Source organism: Musca autumnalis, unplaced genomic scaffold (genome assembly GCF_047663935.1).
Source record: "Musca autumnalis isolate F117 unplaced genomic scaffold, ASM4766393v1 scaffold_5, whole genome shotgun sequence".
Lineage (NCBI taxonomy): Eukaryota > Metazoa > Arthropoda > Insecta > Diptera > Muscidae > Musca > Musca autumnalis.
In genome coordinates this window covers 20382629-20405605 of record NW_027412088.1, presented here as the reverse complement: position 1 = coordinate 20405605, position 22977 = coordinate 20382629, and the positions used below count along the sequence as shown (strand labels likewise).

Here is a 22977-nt window from a genome sequence, read left to right as displayed (position 1 = left end):
AAATATTTTAAAAAATCCAAGTCTTAAAAAATTTGTTTTAAAAAAAATCGACGTTTTGAAAAATATTTTTAAAAAATCCACGTCGTGAAAAAATATTAAAAAAAAGCTACGTCTTGAAAAATTATTTTATAAAAACCACGTCTTAAAAAAATATTTTTATAAAAACTAGGACTGGAAAAAATTTGGATTTTTTTTAAATACGTCTTAAAAAATATTAAAAAATCTACGTCTTGAAAATGTATTTTAAAAGATTCCACGTCTTGGTAAAGTATTTAAAGAAATCCACGTCTCGATAAAATATTTTAAATAATCTACGTCTTGAAAAATGTTAAAAAAAACTGCAAAAAGTCTTCGGCTTAAAAAATATTAAAAAAAAAATATTTAAAAAAACGATATCTTGAAAAAATATTTTTAAAAAATCAACATCCTGAAAACATATTTAAAAAAACGATGTCTTGAAAAAATATTTTTAAAAAATCCACATCCTGAAAAAATATTAAAAAACGATGTCTTGAAAAAATATTTTTAAAAAATCCACATCCTGAAAAATATTAAAAAATATCATGTCTTGAAAAATATTTAAAAAAACATGATTTAAAAAAGTATTTTTAAAAAATCCACGTCTTGAAAAATATTTAAAAAATCCACGTCTTCAGAAAATATTTTTTAAAAATCGGCGTCTTGAAGAAATATTTTTAAAAAAATCGACAACTTTTTAAAAAATCCACGTCTTGAAAAATATTTTCAAAGATTCACGTCTTAAAAAATATTAAAAAATCCACGTCTTGAAAAATATTTTTAAAAACTCCACGTCCAGATAAAAAATAAGTATTGAAAAAATATTTGCAAAAACATCCAGATTTACACAAGCTGAAGGGAGTCTTTATGGACGAGCTCGTCTTTATAGACGAGCTGAGTGGAGTCTTTATAAACGATGTTTATAGACAACCACAACCATAAAGAAAGTCCTTGAAGAGAGTTGAAGTCATAATAGATGACCAGAAGAGAGTATTTATAAACAATCTGAAAGCAGTGTTTTCAAACGACCAAGGTTTCAGGATAATATACAGTAACCCATTTAATCCCTTTGTCCAGTCACGTTTTAAATGTATTTATCAAGCTCATTAACTGGCCCAACATTCACACATTGAGAAAAGAAATTTGTTTCAGTTTCTTTTCCTTAATCAAACAGCACATTAACAGCCCCTTGGTCTACTTTTAATTAAACACCAACCATCCCAATACGCGATGTGTCCTTGTATTCCAATTGTTTATTACGCTCAAATTAAATGAAGAAAATGTAAAGGACGAATTGAGTACAACAAAAAGCCTGAAAGACAATTAGCGTAAAAATAAATTGTAGTGGTTATTACACAGCTGCGGTTTGTTGCAACAGTCGTCCATGGCGTTTTCGTTGTTTTTTTTTTTTTTTCTTTATAAATTAACCAACATTTGTCGCATTAATGACTGGGGTAGTTGTAGAATGCCGTCAGTACTTAAAGCTTAACAACAAATTGTCCTTTAAGACCATTTAATCCTTGGGGTATGTATGAATTTAGTATTTTTTGGGGTGGATAAATGTATGGATGACGAAGACGACATTCCAAGGTTTTCACCACCATTCATTATTTACATACTCGGCAGCATTTGTCTTCTTTTACTTTTTCTTTGTTTTTTTTTTTTTTTTTTTTTTCTTTGATATTCAAATTTAGAGTCAATTTTTTTCTTCTTTTTTTTGGTTTTTATGAATTGTAACTTAGTTGGTGGACGACGAGAGAGTAGGAATGGAGGTCATGAATTTTTAAGGACTTGTCGCAAATTTGTTACTGCCTAACAGCCATATAAGCTTCAGTCATATGTGGAAGCATTCTGCCACAGGGCGTTGATAAGTTTGCCCTGTATCTGATTCTTACTTTTTGCCCTCCCATAACATATCTTGGTCGTTATGTTTGATACACTTCTTGACAGTTTAAGTTTTGGAATTTGTTTGGTTCTTTTTTGTCTAGCGTGCGTGATAAAATGTAACACAAGTGGAAATAGGGTTACCGTTTTTTGGGTTATTTCTAAGGAAATAAAAGGACATTTAGAAAATTAAAAAATATGCCTCCTATTATTTTTTCATTTCATTATAAGTTTCCCTTAATTATTTTTTGGCACTCTGCTCCCTTATGTGTGATATGGAAAAAAAATGCCTTGGCAACTCTAACAATTCAAAAATAAGTGGTAGCTGCAATGAATGCCGGCTGACATGTAACTTTTTTGTTTTGAATAATTTCTTGTTTCAAACAATTTAGTGTGTTGAAATGTCAGCAGCTCCTTGCCCTTTATCCCTTTATCCCTTTTGCTGGTGGTGGCGGCGAGAGAAAAGGGTGCGTCTTCGTTATCAACTTTTATGTGCATTGCGATTAAGCAACATTGCAAGCAATCAGTGGCGTGGGGAAAAACATGAGCTATGATGGTCCTAACAACCAATCTATTCAAGGAGAAATGTCAGAAGAAGAAGAAGTAAGTAACAAAATAACAACAAGGTGTCATAGTTAAAGTTTATTCATCGTTTTCATGTGTCCCAATTCTGGGGGTTGTTTTAAATACCTCGCACTTAAGCCCAGGCAATAATAAAGGACACATTTAATTTTTGTTGTTTGGGGTGACAGCTTCAAGCGTGTTTCAGAATTGGGTCACATATTCATACAATGGCTATAATAACTTTGTTACAAAACTATGTAGATCGCAAGGTAGTAAAGGTATGTTCGGCATATATGTAGGTTAGGGCAATACTTCATGCAGGAACTTTGCACGGAATTTATGGTGGAATGTAATTTAATAAAAACAAGTTACCTTTTTGCTCCGTTTCCTTTGTAATATTGTTGCTATAGTTGTTATTAAAAATGTTTTCTACTTAGTCATGGGCCAATAACAAACGGAGACCCAAAGATGACACCCTAACAACAACAAGTAAAACGTATTCTTTTGTAAATCATACCTAACCTCAATGGGTGAATGGTGAGAGAGGAGACATTTACCTTTTTTCTGAATAAAATGAAAAACAACAAATTAAACAAATTATCTTTATGTTAAAATCTTGACTTCAAATTACCCATGAAAGCAACAATTTATGATTGTAAAGCAGACTAATGGAGCACTTTAATGAGAAGATAGTGACCAAATTTGACTACTCACTTGGAAACAATACAATAGGAAAGGGAACATTTCAACAATGTTATCTTCATTTTGGAAAATTAATAGACAATCTGATAAAAATTAGGTCTTTATTTAAAAACCAACACTGAAAAAAAAGAGTTTTGTAATAAAAAATTAAATATATGCAGATAAATAGAGATTCTCTTCCTGACTAGGCTTGAGTTCACTATGAAGATTGCTGTGTGGCAATCCCTTCAGCTAGTTTATAGACACCTTTAGAAATATCAACAAAATTGTTTAAAAAACTTCGCATGATTTCCATATTCAATCGAGATTTTGTATATTAATATCCACGTTGGGCGCCACTTGCTTACATACCGGCCTTATGTAATATGAAAATCATCCCATAGATCCAATAAACTGTGATATTAAAGGGAAATTTTTACGACTTTTACCCGAAAAACCGTTCCCGTACACAAAAAAGTTGTAAAATCTTCACTTCTCTTTAAACAAAAATGGCGCTGAATGACGCTCTCTTTAAAAACTTTTTACTCGACAAATTTGAGCGTGTAAAAAATAGTAACATGGTTGCCGGCGTCTGATTGGCTGGTACGTTGACTTTTACATTTGTTCCAGCTTTTTTGACGTTTTTTTACCTTTTTGCGTTCCCGAACTATTTCAAAAGAACCTGTGTGAGAGAACAAATTTTTTAGAGTTCTCTCTTTTACGAGTTTTACTATTGAAAAGTACGGGAACGAAGCTTATATCATATATTGGCGGCTTAGCGGATACCAATACCTCCCCAATAAGAGTAAAACTTTAAGTTTATACGTTCTTCTTGATATATCAAAACTCTAATAGGACGTCTACATTGAGAATCTATGCTTAACATATTTTTTTAGATTTCATTATACACATTTTACGCATTGAGACCCACGTTGGGCGCCACCTCTTTACATAAAAACATTAATCTCTTGTCACGTAACGGTATTAGAGAGAAGTGCATTCATGGAAAACCATAGTAAATCATTCAGTCCATCCATAGATCCAATAAACTGTGGGATTAAAAGGGGATAACTTGAACACGCAATATCAAATATTGGGATCTTAGTGGATACCAATACCTCCCCAAAAAGGGTTAAGCTTTATGTTTATAAGTTCTTCTTGATATATTAAAACACTAAAATGACGTCTACATTGAGAGAATCTATGCTAAACATATGTTTTAATTTTTTATACACATTTTTTGTACTGAGACCCACGTTGGGCGCCACTTTTTTTTAAATAATAACGTTGATCTTTTGTCTTTCAGTCTATCCATTACTAACTGGTGTTATTCGTTGTACCCACATTGGGCGTCATTTAGTTAACGAATCAGCCTACCGAGTCTGAGATGAGACAGCGTTGGAAAAATCACAGACGTAATTTATATAGTCTCCCTTCGACTCTTCTTTAAGTCTCCTTAGAGGTCGTACATGATGACGCTCTTAAGGTCGTATATAAAGACTCCCTTCATGAGGAAGTCTATAAAGACGCCCTAGAGGACGTCTATAAAGACGCCCTAGAGGACGTCTATAACGACGCCCTAGAGGACGACTATAACGATGCCCTAGATGACGTCTATAACGACGCTCCAGAGGACGTCTATAAAGACTCCCTAGAAGACGTTTATAAAGACGCCCTAGAGGACTTCTATAAAGACGCCCTAGAGGACGTCTATAAAGACGAACTAGAGGAGGTCTATTAAGACGCCCTAGAGGACGTCTTTAAAGACGAACTAGAGGAGGTCTATAAAGGCGCCCTAGAGGACGTCTATAAAGACTACCTAGAGGACGTCTTTAAAGACGCCCTAGAGGACGTCTATAAAGACTCCCTAGAAGACGTTTATAAAGACGCCCTAGAGGACTTCTATAAAGACGCCCTAGAGGACGTCTATAAAGACGAACTAGAGGACGTCAATATAAAGACGCCCTAGAGTACGTCAATATAAAGACGCCCTAGAGGACGTCTATAAAGACGCCCTAGAGGACGTCTATAAAGACGAAGTAGAGGACGTATATAAAGACGCCCTACAGGACGTCTATAAAGACGCCCTATAGGACGTCTATAAAGACGCCCTAGAGGACGTCTATAAAGACGCCCTAGAGGACGTCTATAAAGACGCCCTAGAGGACGTCTATAAAGACGCCCTAGAGGACGTCTATAAAGACGCCCTAGAGGACGTCTATAAAGACGCCCTAGAGGACGTCTATAAAGACGCCCTAGAGGACGTCTATAAAGACGCCCTAGAGGACGTCTATAAAGACGCCCTAGAGGACGTCTATAAAGACGCCCTAGAGGACGTCTATAAAGACGCCCTAGAGGACGTCTATAAAGACGCCCTAGAGGACGTCTATAAAGACGCCCTAGAGGACGTCTAAAAAGACGCCCTAGAGGACGTCTAGAAAGACGGCCCCAGAGGACGTCTAAAAAGACGCCCTAGAGGACGTCTATAAAGACGCCCTAGAGGACGTCTAAAAAGACGCCCTAGAGGACGTATATAAAGACGCCCTAGAGGACCTCTATAACGACGCCCTAGTGGACGTCTATAAAGACGCCCTAGAGGACGTCTATAAAGACACCATAGAGGACGTCTATAAAGACGCCCTAGATGACATCTATAACGACGCCCTAGAGGACATCTATAACGACGACCTAGAGGACATCTATAACGACGCCCTAGAGGACGTCTATAACGACGCCCTAGAGGACGTCTATAACGACGCCCTAGAGGACGTCTATAACGACGCCCTAGTGGACGTCTATAACGACGCCTTGGGGACGTCTATAACGACGCGCTAGAGGACGTCTACAACGACGTCCTAGAGGACGTCTATAACGACGTCCTAGAGGACGTCTATAACGACGTCCAAGAGGACGTCTATAACGACGTCCTAGAGGACGTCTATAACGACGCCCTAGAGGACGTCTATAACGACGCCCTAGTGGACGTCTATAACGACGCCCTAGTGGACGTCTATAACGACGCCCTAGTGGACGTCTATAACGACGCGCTAGAGGACGTCGATAACGACGCCCTAGAGGACGTCTATAACGTCGCCCTAGAAGACGTCTATAAAAACGCCGCAGAAGACGTCTATAAAGTCGTCTAAAACGCCTTTAACGTCGACGCCCTTTAGGTCTTCTATAAAGACGCTCTTTAGGTCGTCTATAAAGACACTCTTTGGATCGTCTGCAGCCTCAGCAGACCACAAAGCGTGGATTTTTTAAAGAAATTATCGCTAGCCTCAACAGGCCACAAAGCGTGGATTTTTTAAAGAAATTTTCGCTAGCCTCAACAGACCACAAAGCGTGGATTTTTTAAACAAATTTTCCCTAGCCTCAACAGACCACAAAGCGTGGATTTTTTAAAGAAATTTTCACTAGCCTCAACAGGCCACAAAGCGTGGATTTTTTAAAGAAATTTTCACTAGCCTCAACAGGCCACAAAGCGTGGATTTTTTAAAGAAATTTTCACTAGCCTCAACAGGCCACAAAGCGTGAATTTTTTAAAGAAATTTTCACTAGCCTCAACAGGCCACAAAGCGTGGATTTTTTAAACAAATTTTCCCTAGCCTCAACAGACCACAAAGCGTGGATTTTTTAAAGAAATTTAGGCTAGCCTCAACAGACCACAAAGCGTGGATTTTTTAAACAAATTTTCCCTAGCCTCAACAGACCACAAAGCGTGGATTTTTTAAAGAAATTTTCGCTAGCCTCAACAGGCCACAAAGCGTGGATTTTTAAAGAAAATTTCAGGCCACAAATCTTGGATTATTTTAAGAAATTTTCAGACCACAAATCGTGCATTTTTTCAAGAAAATTTCAGACCACAAATCATGGATTTTTTAAGAAAATTTCAGACCACAAATCGTGGATTTTTTAAGAAAATTTCAGACCACAAATCGTGGATTTTTTAAGAAAATTTCAGACCACAAATCGTGGATTTTTTTAAGAAAATTTCAGACCACAAATCGTGGATTTTTTTAAGAAAATTTCAGACCACAAGTCTTGGATTATTTTAAGAGAATTTCAGACCACAAATCGTGGATTTTTTTAAGAAAATTTCAGACCACAAATCGTGGATTTTTTAAGAAAACTTCAGACCACAAATCGTGGATTTTTTTAAGAAAATTTCAGACCACAAATCTTGGATTTTTTTAAGAAAATTTCAGACCACAAATCATGGATTTTTTTAAGAAAATTTCAGACCACAAATCCTGGATTTTTTAAAGAAAATTTCAGACCACAAATCGTGGATTTTTTTAAGGAAATTTCAGACTACAAATCGTGGATTTTTTTAAGAAAATTACAGACCACAAATCGTGGATTATTTTAAGAAATTTTCAGACCACAAATCGTGGATTATTTTAAGAAATTTTCAGACCACAAATCGTGGATTTTTTTAAGAAAATTTCAGACCACAAATCGTGGATTATTTTAAGAAATGTTCAGAATACAAAACGTCGATTTTTTTAAGAAAATTTCAGACCACAAATCTTGGATTTTTTTAAGACAATTTCAGACCACAAATCGCGGATAATTTTAAGAAATGTTCAGACTATAAATACGCCCTTTATATAGTCTATATAGGTCCCTACATACAGTCTTTTCGCCTTCTTCGAGTCCTTGATAAATTATCTTAAATTCTACTAAAGTCTTATATTTTCAAACCCTTTTAAAACCTTTTGGTATTTTCCGCTTTAAGGGTATGGTAAGGGAGGAAATCCACAATTCTAAAAGTTCACTGGCCTTTGATTTCTAAATGAAAATCCTTTTCAACTTTGGCAGGTTACTTTTCATTTTTTTCACTATTCACAGGCTTGGCCAAGGCTTAAGTGAAGAAGAAGCAGAAAAAATCAACATGATTTTGAAAAGAAATAAAATTCCACAGTTGATGAAAGAAGCTTGTTGATGATGATGAAGTTGCGTTTGACAGCTTGTGTTGTTTTACTTGGCTCTTCAATTTACTCTGTTGTTGTTACTGCTCTTTAGAGTTGCATGCAACTTTTGTTAGCCAAAAAACGAACAGCCATAACAGTTCAACAAAGTAAGCACTGCTGCTTGTATTTCTTCTTGTGGCAAACACTTTATCAAAGTTGTGTTGCATTTAGATATGCTTGTCATTTTTACTTGGAGATTATGACTTGGTCGTTTGAATTTTCACAGGCTGTGTATTTTTTGTGAGAACGCGGAGGCGTAGATTGGCAAAATTACAAAATTTTCATATTCGTTAAATACTGACTTTTGGCCAACTGCGACGACGAGTCAGTCGACGACGATTCTACTGCATAACTTCAAATTGAAAGTTGGTGTTTTTTTTTTTTCTTATCTTAGCCGGCCTTTCCAAATGCATGCGAGTCGGAATTGGTTATGAGAAATGAACTTGTTTTGCAATGAATTGACGGAATGCACTTAACAGCGAAGAATTTAGGTTAAGCCAATACAGTCAATGATGCAGCTTAATGACTGGTGGCATGCCTTTAAGGAAGCGGAATTTTTCTTATGCTAAGCATATGGGAAATAAATTAATAAACAAATAAATTACTTTTGCCAAAAAAAAAGAACATCATGTAAAGACTTGCTTCAGTTCGAATATAAATACACCTCTCTATTCGTTTAAAACGTTTCCTGTGGGTTCCATATACAATTTGCCTGGACTTCAATATCGTTTTAAAAAATAACTGCGTACCAAATGAGACAAATATTAAAAACACATTTTGTAATTTAATACAACAGCTGCAAAACAGTTTCTTCTTCCTCCTCGGCAAAAAGGAGATCAATGCGGCACTAGAGAGCCACAGAACAGAAACAAAATCAATAAAAACCTGGTAATTGGAAAACCACTAAAACTTTATGAAATCTTCAGATTTCATCTTAATTTGACAGTTAAGTGTACATTTGTGTAAACCCAGAAGCCAAAAGAAAACCTCAAAAACCAACAACGGTAACGACGTCAAGTACCTCCACATCATTTGCAGGTGTGCGTCCGCTGTTATAGTTCATCGTCGTGTGGTTGGATAAAAATTGAAATCATCTGCCAAATGAAAAGAATGTACTCTGCAACACACACAACAGCTCAGCAGATATCTTCAACAGTTTGAAGGGTTTCCCAAAAAAAAGAGATAATAAGAAATGGAAAATAATGAAGATAGCCAGAGCAGAACAGAAATGAAATTAATTAAAATTTCAAGTAGGGACAACTGTATTTTTAAGGGGCCGGCCTACTTATGACTGGGATCATTTACACATTTTTGGTAAATATAATTACAATTTGAAGTGGTTCAGGTCGAAGGACCAAGTGGCATGTAATAATGATACGAAGGGAATATGTGGTTATTTTATAAATGAATGGCCTTTGTGGAGAGAAAGAAGCCGCCGCAGATAAGACTTTAGTAGAGTAGGTACGGGATAGATGAAAAAGGGGAATTTATGCATTACATTATAAACCTTTTACAGGTGAATGGTAAGGAGTCAATGTTTGTATTTAAAATCCGGCCTTGGTTCGTTATTAAAGGCAAATTAATTTTTCCCTTTATTACTAAACTTTGCAAGAAGCATACATATCGTACTGGCGACTCCTTGTATGCATGAAACGCATGGTAATATTTTGTCACGTGACCTGAAACATTATTATGTGTGTATGTATCTCACATATCGCATGTAATTAGACTAATTATTGTAAAAACTATCTCACAAAATGTAGGGCAGCTTTACTTTCAAAGGGAATTCTTGTCAAGAACAAAAAACACAAAAACTAATTACAACAACGAGCAATGAACTTGAACTTTTAACCTAGCCTTCCTTTTACTGATGTCACAAACAAATTGCTAAACTTACTTCACAAACCCAAGGGGGAATGAGTAATTCTTTTGGGGTTGGGTATGTTTGGATAATGTCATCATCATCCTCATCGGCATCGTCATCGCTATTTTATGCCATTTAATATATTCTAAGTAAATATTATTAAACCGTGAACAGAATGTCAACACTACTATTTTTTTTTCTTTTTTTCATCATTTTTTTGGCCACAACAATGTCAATATAAATATAATTTCAAAGGTAAACCAGAGCAAACAAACGAAGCCAAGCCAAAAAAAAAACTAAACTTTAAACTAAAATCAACAAAAACACGTGCATTAGTCGACTTCGGTTTAATACTGCTGCTGCTGGATACCGGTCTTACTCCATACCAAAAACTAAAACGCTTTGTGCTACAACGAAATCTTCATGAAGCAGACAAAGGCAATTGTGCCTTCGTGGACACACCTTTTCTGCCTGGTAAATTTGTGATCAATAGCGAAAGGAAGAGCCAACATCTCCTCATAAGCTGGCAACAGCAGTCATTTTGGTGGCCAAAGAGGCGAAACTCTTGTGGCAATTATATGGCTGTTGAAGACGACACAACAGCACAAAAAAAAAAACTAAGCAACAGCAATTTCCGTTTGCTGTTTGTCGTCGTAAGTTGTTTTTGGTTTTGTTGTTATTATAAGACTTGGTGTTGTTGTTATTTTATAGTTTGCATGAAAACGAAAACTAAAATTGTCTATAATTTCAGCACTTTCAAACTATTTTTGTAGTGGATATTATGGATTCTTTATATACGAAATTATGGGAATCTTTGTAGACAAACTGAGAGGTAGTCTTTAGAGATTTGCGAGGCGAAGAGCGTCTTCAAAGTTGTTTTAAACGAACGAACGGGAGTCTTTATATACAAACGAAAGGGAGGTTTATAGACGAATGAAAGGGAGGTTTATAGACGAATGAAAGGTAGGTTTATTGGCGAACGAAAGAGAGTTTTTATAGACCAACGAAAGGGAGTCTTTATAGACGAACGAAAGGGAGTCTATAGGCGAACGAAAGGGAGTCTTCATAGACGAACGAATGGGAGTCTTTATATACGAATGAAAGGGAGTCTTTATTGACGAACGAAAGGGAGACTTTATAAACGAACGAAAGGGAGTTTTTATAGACGAACGAAAGGGAGTCTTTATAGACGAACGAAAGGGAGTCTTTATAGACTAACGAAAGGGAGGCTTTATAGACGAGCGAAAGGGAGGCTTTATAGACGAGCGAAAGGGAGTCTTTATAGACGAGCGAAAAGGAGTCTTTATAGACGAACGAAAGGGAGTCTTTACAGACGAACGAAAGGGAGTCTTTATAGACGAACGAAAGGGAGTGTTTATAGACGAACGAAAGGGAGTCTTTATAAACGAGCGAAGGGTAGTCTTTACGGACGAATGAATGGGAGTCTTTATAAACGGACGCAATGGAGTCTTTACAGACGATGGAAAGGTGGTCTTTACAGACGAATGAATGGGAGACTTTATATACGAACGAGAGGGATTCTGTACAGACGAACGAAAGGATGTCTTTATAACGAACAAAAGGGCGACTTCATAGACGAACGAATAGGAGATTTATAGACAAACAAAAGTGAGTCTTTAAAAACGAACGAAAGGGAGCCTTTATAGACGAACGAGTCTTTATAGATGAATGAAAGTGGGTCCTTATAGACAAACGAAAGAATGTCTTTATAGACGGACAAAAGGAAGTCTTTATAAACGAACCAAAGTGAGTCTTTATAGACGAATGAAAGGAAGTTCTTATAGACGAGCGAAAAGGAGTATTTATAGACGAACGAATGTGAGTATTTATATGCGGACGAAGGGGAGTATTAATAGACGAAAGAAAGGAAGTCTTTAAATACGAACGAATGGACCGAGGATTGGAGACTTTGTAGACGAGGGAAAGGAAGTTCTTATAGACGAGCGAAAGGGATTATTTATAGATGAACGAAAGGGAGACTTTATAAACGAGCTAAAAGTAGTATTTAAAGACGAACGAAAAGGAGTCTTTATAGACGAACGAAAGGGAATCTTTATAGACGAACGAAAGGGAGTCTTTATAGACGAACGAAAGGTAGTCTTTATAGACGAATGAAAGAGAGGTTTATATTCGAACGAAAGGGAGGTTTATAGGCGAACGAAAGGGAGGTTTATTGGCCAACGAAAGAGAGTTTTTCCAGACGAACGAAAGGGAGTATTTATAAACGAGCGAAAGGTAGTCTTTACGGACGAATGAATGGGAGTCTTTATAAAAGGACGCAATGGAGTCTTTATAGAACGAAAGGGAGTCTTTATAGACGAAGGAAGGTGGTCTTTACAGACGAGCGGAAGGGAGTCTTTATAGACGAGCGGAAGGGTGACTTTATAGACGAACGAAGGAGAGTATTAATAGGCGAACGAAAGTGGGCCTTTATATAGGTATAAAAGGTAAACTGTATAGACGAGCGAAAGGGAGCTTTTATATACGAACGAAAGCTAAAATTATTGGACGAACGAATGGCAATCTTTACAGAAGAACGAATGGGAGTCTTAATTGACGATCAAAAGGGAGGTTTTATAGACGAGCGAAATAAAATCTTTATAGACGAAAGAAAGGGAGATTTATAGACGAACGAAAGCGAGTCTTTATAGACGAACGAAAGGAAGTCTTTATAGATGAACGAAAGGAGTCTATAGACGAACGAAAGGGTCTATAGACGAACGAAAGGGAGTCTCTATAGACGAACGAAAGGGAGTCTTTATAGATGAGCGAAAGGGAGTCTTTATAGATGAGCGAAAGGGAATCTATATAGACGAACGAAAGGGAGTCTTTATAGACGAACTAAAGGGAGTTTTTATAGACGAACGAAAGGGAGTTTTTACAGACGAACGAAATTGAGTTCTATAGACGGGCCAAATGGAGTCTTTATAAACGAATGAAAGGGAGTCTTTATAGACGAGAGAAAGTGAGTCTTTATAGACGAACGAAAGGGAGTCTTTATAGACGAGAGAAAGGGAGTCTTTATAGACGAACGAAAGGGAGTCTTTATAGACGAGAGAAAGGGAGTCTTTATAGACGAACGAAAGGGAGTATTTATAGCCGAATGAAAGTTAGTCTTTATATACGAACGAAAGGGAATCTTTATAGACGAACGAAAGGGAGTCTTTATAGACGAACGAAAGGGAGTCTTTATAGACGAACGAAAAGGAATCTTTATAGACGAGCGAAAGGGAGTCTTTATAGACGAACGAAAGGGAGTCTTTATAGGCGAACGAAAGGGAGTCTAAATAGACGAGCCAAAGGGAGTCTTTATAGACGAGACAAAGGGAGTCTTTATAGACGAACGAAAAGCAGTCTTTATAGACGAACGAAAGGGAGTCTTTGTAGACTAACGAAAGGAAGACTTTATAGACGAGCCAAATGGAGTCTTTATAGACGAATGAAAGGGAGGTTTAAAGACGAACGAAAGGGAGTCTTTATAGACGAGCCAAATGGAGTCCTTATAAACAAACGAAAGGGCGTATTTATAGACGAACGAAAGGGAGTCTTTATAGACGAACGAAACGGAGTCTTTATAGACGAACGAAAGGGTGTGATCGTAGACGAAGAAAAATAAGTCTTTATAGTCGAACGAAAGGCAGTCCTTATAGACGAGCGAAAGGGAGTCTTTATAGACGAACGAAAGGGAGTATTTATAGACGAGCGAAAGGGAGTCTTTATAAACGAACGAAAGGGAGTCTTTATATACGAACGAAAGGGAGTCTTTATAGACGAACGAAAGGGAGTCTTTATATACGAACGAAAGGGAATCTTTATAGACGAACGAAAGGTGGTCTTTATAGACGAGCCAAAGGGAGTCTTTATAGGCGAGCGAAAGGGAGTCTTTATAGACGAACGAAAGGAGTCTATAGACGAACGAAAGGGAGTCTTTATAGACGAACGAAAAGGAGTCTTTATAGACGAAAGAAAGGGAGGTTTATAGACGAACGAAAGGAAATCTTTATAGACGAACGAAAGGAAACCTTTATAGATGAACGAAAGGGAGTCTTTTTAGACGAACGAAGGGAGTTTTTATAGACGAGCGAAAGGGAGTCTTTATATACGAACGAAAGGGAGTCTTTATAGACGAACGAACGGTTTTAGACCCCAAGCATGTTTGGACGACATCCGTTTAACACAATTTGGTGTCAATTTAGCTATGTCCGTCCGTCTGTCTGGCTGGCTGGTGCGCACGATAACTCTCAGACGGATGAACCGGTTTGGTCCAAAATTTGCCCTTGTAATATTTTGTCCAAACTTAGTTTAAGTTCGAAGATGGGCCATACCGGTCCACTCCTTAAGGTACCTCTCACACAAAAGTTCAAAAATGTTCGGAAAAATTGTTCGCACGATAACTCTTGAAGGGACTGACTGATTTGGTCCATACTTTACACATCCTAATATATCTAACAGTTATAGATAAGGTTCGAATATGGACTATGTCGGTCGACTCCTTCGGGTACCTCCCACACAAAATTTCGGAAAAGTTCAGTTTAGGACCTGCTCTCGAATCGCTTTGGTTTTTGTTGTAGCAACTTGTATTAACTGCCCCCATACTATGGTACAAGTTTTATCAGGGGCAAGTCCATACTTCCTGAGAAAATAGTCTGAAAGGTGCAAAAAAAACCTATGACCCCGTGTGTGGTGATTGTAGCGCAAGATAACTCTCGGACGGATGAACCGGTTTGGTCCAAAATTTGGCCTTCGTAATATTTTGTCCAAGCTTAGTTTATGTTCGAAGATATGCAATATCGGTCTACTCCTTCAGGTACCTCCCCCACAAAAGTTCAAAAATGTTCGGAAAAATTGTGCGCACGATACCTTCTAATATATCGAATATGGACTATATTTGTCCACTGCTTCGGGTAACTACCACACAAAATTTCGGATAAATTCACTTTAAGACCAGCTCTAGAATCACTTTGATTTTTGTTGAAGCCATTTGTATTCGCTGACTCAATAACGGCGGTAAAAGTTTTGTCAGGGGCAAGTCCATAATTCTTGAGAAAACTGCCCGAAGGTGTACAAAAACCCCTATTGCACCATATATAGTGGCTAGAGAGCACGATAACTTTGGAACTGATCAACCGATTTGGTCCAATATTTTGCCTACATCAAATGTTGTCCAAACTTAGTTTCAGTTCGAAGATGTGTAATACTGGTCCACAAATGTCACTAAAATGGTATGTACGATACTTCGTAAACGGGGCAACCAATTTGTTCCAAAATTTGGGTACCTCCCCCACATGAATGCTGACCTGAGACAAGAATAGGACCTTAAGTCATGCGATTCAGTTGCGTTATTTCAGTTATTTCACATGAAGTTTTAATTAGGATTTGGAACAAAATCACTGGAAAACCAGTAGGAAAAGACCAAAGTCGGGCGGGGCAGACTATGTAATACCCTACACCAGAAGTTTTTTAATAACCCAAAACAAACATTAAAGTAAATTTTTTGAACTCATTAAACTCCAAATGGCAAATTGGAGCCATATTTGGGGAAAATCGTTAAAATACCTAAAATCGGGAGGTACCGTTATATGGGGGCTACAAAAAAACATGGACCTATCTTTACCAATTTTAAGTGGCGAAATTTCGTGGGCACTGGGAACCACATATGCAAAATTTCAGCTAGTTCAAGCAAAAAATGTGGCTAAGATCCCTAAAATACCTTAAATCGGGAGGTATCGTTATATGGGGACTATACCGAACCGTGGACCTATCTTGACAATTTTTAGTGGAGCAATTTCGCGGCCATTGAGAACCTCAAATGTAAAATTTCAGCTAGTTTGGGCAAAAAATGTGGCTAAGATCCATAAAATACCTTAAATCGGGAGGTATCGTTATATGGGGACTATACCGAACCGTGGACCTATCTTGACAATTTTTAGTGGAGCAATTTCGCGGCTATTGGGAACCTCAAATGTAAAATTTCAGCTGGTTTGGGCAACAAATGAGGCTAAGATCCTTAAAATACCTTAAATCGGGAGGTACCGTTATATGGGGGCTATACCAAAACTTGGACCGATATAGCCCATCTTCGAACTTGATCTTCCGACGGCTAAAAAAGTGGTATTCCCCAATTTTCAGCGAAATCGGTCATCAAATGCGACCTGTATGTTGCGAACGGACGGACGGACATGCATAAATCGACTCAGAAAGTGATTCTATGTATATCCCTAGAAGGAACTATGGGTCTATCTCGCTTCCTTTTGTATGTTACATACAAATGCACTAACACATAATACCCCTTACCACATAGTGGTGTAGGGTATAAATATTGGAATTTAATGTTTTTTTTCTGCCTCAACTCCCACTCCCTCGCTCTCTACAACATTCCCATAGTCTCACGACACTAGTTAATAAATGAAAAGTAAATTTAAATTATATGCATTAACAACAACAACACCATCAAGAACTACACCGACGACGACGATGAAATAAAAGATGACTACTTAAAAGGCAACAGCAATGAAAAATGTTTGTCACTGCCACAAATGGAGTATGAAGGAAGAAGAAGTGCTAAAGAAGATCCAAGCATACTCAGAGGTTGATTCCACAATTCAGGTGTTGAGAACATGGATATGACTCTTTCTTGTGTACTCTACTCGCCCCTTCCCCTCTATACAGCTGAAAGTGTATTATCTCGAATTGTTGTTGTTGATATACTATGGCGCTCCTGTTCCTCACATTTTCTTACTGCTGGAGTTTATTTATGGCCACCTTTTTTCCGATGTGGTACTGTGTGGTTCAGTGTGTGTTGTGTGGAGTATATTTTCCATTGGTGTTAACGTTGATTGTGACAATGTTTTGTGTGGTGGCAGCACAACGTCATCGCCTGGTGTTGTTGTGTTAAATTATTTTTATGCTTCAATGGTCACGTTAATATGTTCGTCGCTTCGTTTCGTTTTATTCGTTGGCTGTTGATTTTGACTTGGTTTTCCTGTCTCTCCCGGTATTTGTTTGTAAAGGAACTTTGTGTCATGGCAAAGAAATGTGAATATGCTGTTGTACCTTTGTGTGTAAATACCTACTCCACTCCAGTCTATGAAATTCCGTCTCTAACGGAAATGCGAATGTTGCAGGCATTTTATATTTTCGTGTTGAATTTTTTTTGTGTGTTCTTTTTTTCGTATCGAAAACTTATTCATATCGTGGTAGCTTCGATATGAAAGATATGTGTTAACCTTGCATGAGAATTTACAGTGGGAATGTGAAAAGAAAAACATGTTTGGTGTATGAGAATTAACAGCTTGGAAAGTTGTAGACCATAGTTAATTTATTCCAAAGGAATTAATGTTGTTTTAAATGGAGAAATAGTCGCTACAATAGAACTCTAAAAAGGCGTCCTGAGAGACATGATGAGAAAGTATAACTTACCGATCCTTTTAACAAAACACGTGATATGAAGGCTCCTGATTATAGAAGACAGATAGGCGGTCTTGTGTCCATAGAAACCGGTTTGAGGCCTTTTATCTATAGAAGACCAATGAGGTTTTCTATCAATAAAAGGCCGATGTGAGGTTTTCTATTTATGGAAGACCGATAAAAAGCCTTCTATCTACAAAATACCTATATATGAGATCTTCCGTCTATAAAATACCGATATGAAGTCTTCATCAATGGAAGTCTGATTTGATGTCTACTATCCGATATGAGGTTCTATCCCATGTGAGATCCTTTATCTTTAGAATACTCATACAATGCCTTTACAACATTAATTAAAAAATAAATAAAAATATAAAAAAAATTCAAAATTAAATAACAACAATTAATTTAAAAAATAATAAAACAATTTAGAAAAATTAAAAAATAATTTGTAAAAATTAAATAAAAAAATTAATTAAAAGAAATAAAAAACATTATTTATATAAATTAAAGAAATAATTGAAAATTTAGATAAAGTAATAAATAAAAAATATTTGAAGAATAAATTACGGAAACCAATTAAAAAATAAATAATGGAAAAGTTAGAAAAATAAATTAAAAAAATTAAATACATTTTACCCAATAAATAAATAAAGAAAAATTAAAAAAATAAAAAACAAATTAAAATAAGTAAAAACTATAAAACTTAAAAAAATTGTAAATCTTAAATATAAAATTAATTAAAAAATAAATTGAATAAACAAATTAGAAATATTATAAATAAATACAAAAATATTAGAAAAAGAAATTAAAAATATTAAAAATTTACAAGTTAAATAAAAAGAACTTAAAAATAATTAAAAAAGTATAAAACAAGTTAAAAAATAATTATAAATTTATATTAAAATACTAACAAAAAAGATCATAATTGTAAATTATAAATATAAATAGAAATATTATTTAAAAAACTGAAAGAAATGAATTTAGAAAAATAAAATAACAAATATTAGAAAAAATAACTTAAAAATATAAATTAAAGTAAAAATTAAAAAAAAAAAAATATTAACAAAATTAAATTAAATACAAGCAATAAAATAAAATAAATAATTAATAAATAAACAATAATATTAAGTGAAAATAGTTATAAAATTAAAAATTAATGAAAAACAAGTGAAGACAGACACTTTAGTCGGCTTTGCCGACAGATATATACCCTCAGCCAATGTTTAGCGAAACTTTCACCTCCGGGCAGATCGAATGTATTTAAGGTCTCTTTTTGTGGCTCTTTTTGGACATATGAACTTGCTGACAAAATGTGGACTAGGAATTAATTGCACTAAGACACAAATGTTGAACTTTTGTGGGGGAGGTACCCTTAGGGAGGACCGATATGGGCCATTTTAAAAGATGGACCAAATCGATTGAACAGTTCGAGAGTTATCGTGCTGTCCGACCGCCACGTATGGTGACATAGGGTTTTTTTTTCACCTTTCTGACTGTTGTAACGTGGTTTTATCGTCGGCTGGGGTAAGCTCAGTCGCGTCCAGGGTCTCCATAAGGACCCCTTTCCTGGGGGCTAAATCGGGATTTATTGAATAAATACTAATTTACAATCTACTTGTGTTCAAATGCGATAAGAATGAATTCAATGGGTATATATTTAGATTAATAGTTGGCGTTGGATTATGCAGACTCGCTGGGATTTGGCAGCTGAGGAGCTCGTGTTGAGTTACCGGCTTCTTCTACGAGCGAAACGGCGTTGTTTGTGTTTGGTGTTCGGCTGTAGATGATCGGGATGGCGATGTATTCGGTGTTTGCCTGTAGATGATCGGGAAGACGATGAATTCGGTGTTCGGCTACAGATGATCGGGAAGACGATGAATTCGGTGTTCGGTTACAGATGATCGGGATGACGATGAATTCGGTGTTCGGCAACAGATGATCGGGAAGACGATGAATTCGGTGTTCGGCTACAGATGATCGGGATGACGATGTATTCGGTGTTCGGCTGCAGATGATCGGGAAGACGATGAATTCGGTGTTCGGCAACAGATGATCGGGAAGACGATGAATTCGGTGTTCGGCTACAGATGTTCGGGATGACGATGTATTCGGTGTTCGGCTGCAGATGATCGGAAAGACGATGAATTCGGTGTTCGGCTACAAATGATCGGGAAGACGATGAATTCGGTGTTCGGCTACAGATGATCGGGAAGACGATGACTTCGGTGTTCGGCTACAGATGATCGGGAAGACGATGAGTTCGGTTGCTGATGCCCGGGGACACGACGGCTTCGGGTATTAGTCTAGTTAGTCTAATTTCTACCATGTGCTACTGGTTTCTAACTATGGAACAGTTGACCCGAAGGCCCTGTGGAACTGCTGACCCGAAAGCCCAGTGGAACAGCTGACCCGAAGGCCCTGTGGAACTGCTGACCCGAAGGCCCAGTGGAACAGCTGACCCGAAGGCCCTGTGGAACTGCTGACCCGAAGGCCCAGTGGAACAGCTGACCCGAAGGCCCTGTGGAACTGCTGACCCGAAGGCCCAGTGGATGTATCAGCCACCACAACTTAATGGGTAGCTCTCAAAAAGTATTCCCAACACTAGGCACCGTGGCGTAAGTTGGCGGACTTAGAGCAACCTTCTGTTCCAGCCCGTGTAGCAAACTCCCTGCAGTAGTAAGCTCACCATTCTCAACCATTTCTGAAATACTTCGGTGACGTAAAGTATGAAGTAAATGAGAATTATTAGTCGTAAACACTGACGGCGGCCGTTGTAAAGTTACACCGGAATGCACTTATCCTTTGCATTACTTGTTATCTCTGAAGCAGATGGGTAGATGTTGTGTATGTTGCATATTGGATGGCTGGTTCGGTATGGTAAAGGTAGTTGTTGTTGAATTATGTACGTGAACATTTTGTCACGTTACACTGTTTTCCCATGAAAAATGGACATGCCCCTGAAAAAACGTTTACCGTCGTAATGGAGGTAGCGAATGCAAATCGCTTCAACAAAAATCAAAGTGATTCGAGAGCAGGTGTTAAAGTGAACTTATCCGAAATTTTGTGAGAGAAGTACCAGAAGTAGTGGACCGATATAGTCCATCTTCGAATTTAAAATATGTTTTGATAAAATATTACGCAGGTCAAATTTTGGACCGAATCGGCAGATCCGTTCGAGAGCAGGTCCTAATCTGAACTTATCCGAAATTTTGTGTGGGAGGTACCCAAAGGAGTGGACCGATTGAGTCCATTTTGGAACCTCATCTATGTTTAGTAGAAGTTTCACGATGTGTAAAGTATGGATCAAATCGGTTTCTTCCTTCAAGAGTTAGCGTGTGCACAAATTTTCCGAACATGTTCAAACTTTTGTGGGGGAGGTACCGGAAGGAGTGGAGCGATATAAACCATCTTCGAACTTAAACTAAGTTTGGACAAAATATTACGAAAGCCAAAATTTGGATCGAATCGATTGCTCCGTTCGAGAGTTATCGTGCGCTCCAACCAGCCAGACAGACAGACAGACGGACATTGCTCAATCGACTCCAAATTGTCTAAAACACATTTCGTCCAAACATACTTGGGGTCTAAAAGCATTATTTCGATGAGGCACATTTTGCCCGTATGAAAGTGTATATACCCTCGTTAGCATAAATGCTGAGGGTATAAAAAGGAAATTAAAAAATAATGAAGAAAATTGTAAAATAAAATTAAAAAGCGAATTAAAGAAATAATTAAAAATTTAGATAGAATAATATATTTTTTTTAAATATATACAAAAACGAAAATCAATTAAAAAATAATAATAAAAGTAAAAACAATAAATAAAACTATGAAATAAAATTTCAAATTAAAAATATAACATAAAATTAATTAAATAATGTAATTCATTTAAAAAAAATTGTAAAAGACATTATTATTAAATAAATTAAAAATAGTATTAAAAATAAATTAACAAGTAAAAAAGTATCAGTCGGCTTTGCTGACAGAGATATACCCTCAGCCTGTGCAAATTAAAACACTTTTTTCACAAAAAACTTATGTATTTAGGGGGTTTCAAAATGTTGGTCGTATGAACCAAAAAAATGTTGATTAGGATTAAAGTTCAAAAATTTTGCGGAAAAGGTACTTAAAGGAATGGACCGACATGGACCATGGGGGTGCCATAGGGGGTTTTTACACCCTTCAAGATCTATGGACTTGCCCCTGAAACAACTTTTACCATCGTAATTGAGGCAGCGAATGTAAGTTGCTTCAACAAAGATCAAAGTGATTCAATAGCAGGTCTTAAAGTGAACTTATCCAAAATTTTGTGTGGGAGGTACCCAAAGGAGTTTACCGATTGAGTCCATATTGGAACCTAATCTAAGTCTGGTAGAAATTTCATAATGTGCTAAGTATGGACCAAATCGGTTACTCCCTTCAAGAGTTATCGTACGCACAAGTTTTCCGAACATTTTCGAACTTTTGTGGGGGAGGTACCGAAAGGAGTGGACCGATATAATCCATCTTTGAACTTGAACTAAGTTTGGACAAAATATTACGAAGCCATTTTGGACCGAACCGGCAGATCCGTTCGAGAGTTATCTTGCGCTCCAACCATAGGGTGTCATAGGGTTTTTTGTAACTTTCAGGCCCATTTTCTCAGGAAGTATGGACTTGCCCCTAATGAAACTTACAGCGTCGTATAGAGGACAGCGAATACAACTTGCGTAAACAAAAATCAAAGCGATTCGAGACCAGGTCCTAAACTGAATTTTTCGGAAATTTTGTGTGGGAGGTACCCGAAGGAGTGGACCGATTGAGTCCATATTGGAACCTCATCTAAGTTTGGTAGAAATTACACAATGTGCAAAGTATGGACCAAATCGGTTATTCCCTACAAGAGTTATCGTGCGCACAAGTTTTGCGACAATTTTTGAACATTTGTCGGGGAGGTACCTGAAGGAGTGGACCTATATGGCCCATCTTCGAACTTAAATCGAATCTGGACAAAATATTTCGATACCCAAAATTTGAACCGAATCGATTGATCCGTTCGAGAGTTATCGTGCGCACCAGCCTGCCAGACAGACAGACGGACGGACATTGCTAGATCTACTTAAAATTGTCTGAAACGGATATCGTACAAACATACTTGGGGCCTAAACCATTATTTCGATGAGGCACATTTTTGGTCATATCAAAGTGTAAATACCCTCTTTAGCCTAAAGGCTGAGGGTATAAAAAGCGAATTAAAGAAATAATTAAAAATTTAGATAGAATAATATATTTTTTTTAAATATATACAAAAAAACGAAAATCAATTAAAAAATAATAATAAATGTAAAAACAATAAATAAAACTAAGAAATAAAATTTCAAATTAAAAATATAACATAAAATTTATTAAATAAAGTAATTCATTTAAAAAATTTATAAAAGAAATTATTATTAAATAAATTTTTTTTTTTTTTTTATTTATTTTTTATTTGCAATCTATTTACAAGAAACATTCAGCAAATTTAATAATTACTACAATATAACAGAATTGTTAAACCCCAGTGGATTTAACAATAAATAC

The 22977-nt window shown here is 36.6% G+C and overlaps 1 protein-coding gene and 1 long non-coding RNA gene across 7 annotated transcripts in view; one reads left to right on the top strand and one right to left on the bottom strand.

The window, feature by feature from the left end:
• The window catches only part of fra (neogenin protein frazzled), a 328294-nt gene that overhangs the window by 22743 nt on the left and 282574 nt on the right, over positions 1-22977 (top strand). The window lies entirely within an intron of this gene.
• On the bottom strand, positions 1656-4127 carry LOC141405755 (uncharacterized). Its single transcript, XR_012413260.1, has 2 exons — positions 3892-4127; positions 1656-3589 (listed from the first exon to the last, which is right to left on the bottom strand). It is a non-coding gene; the product is annotated as an uncharacterized lncRNA (long non-coding RNA).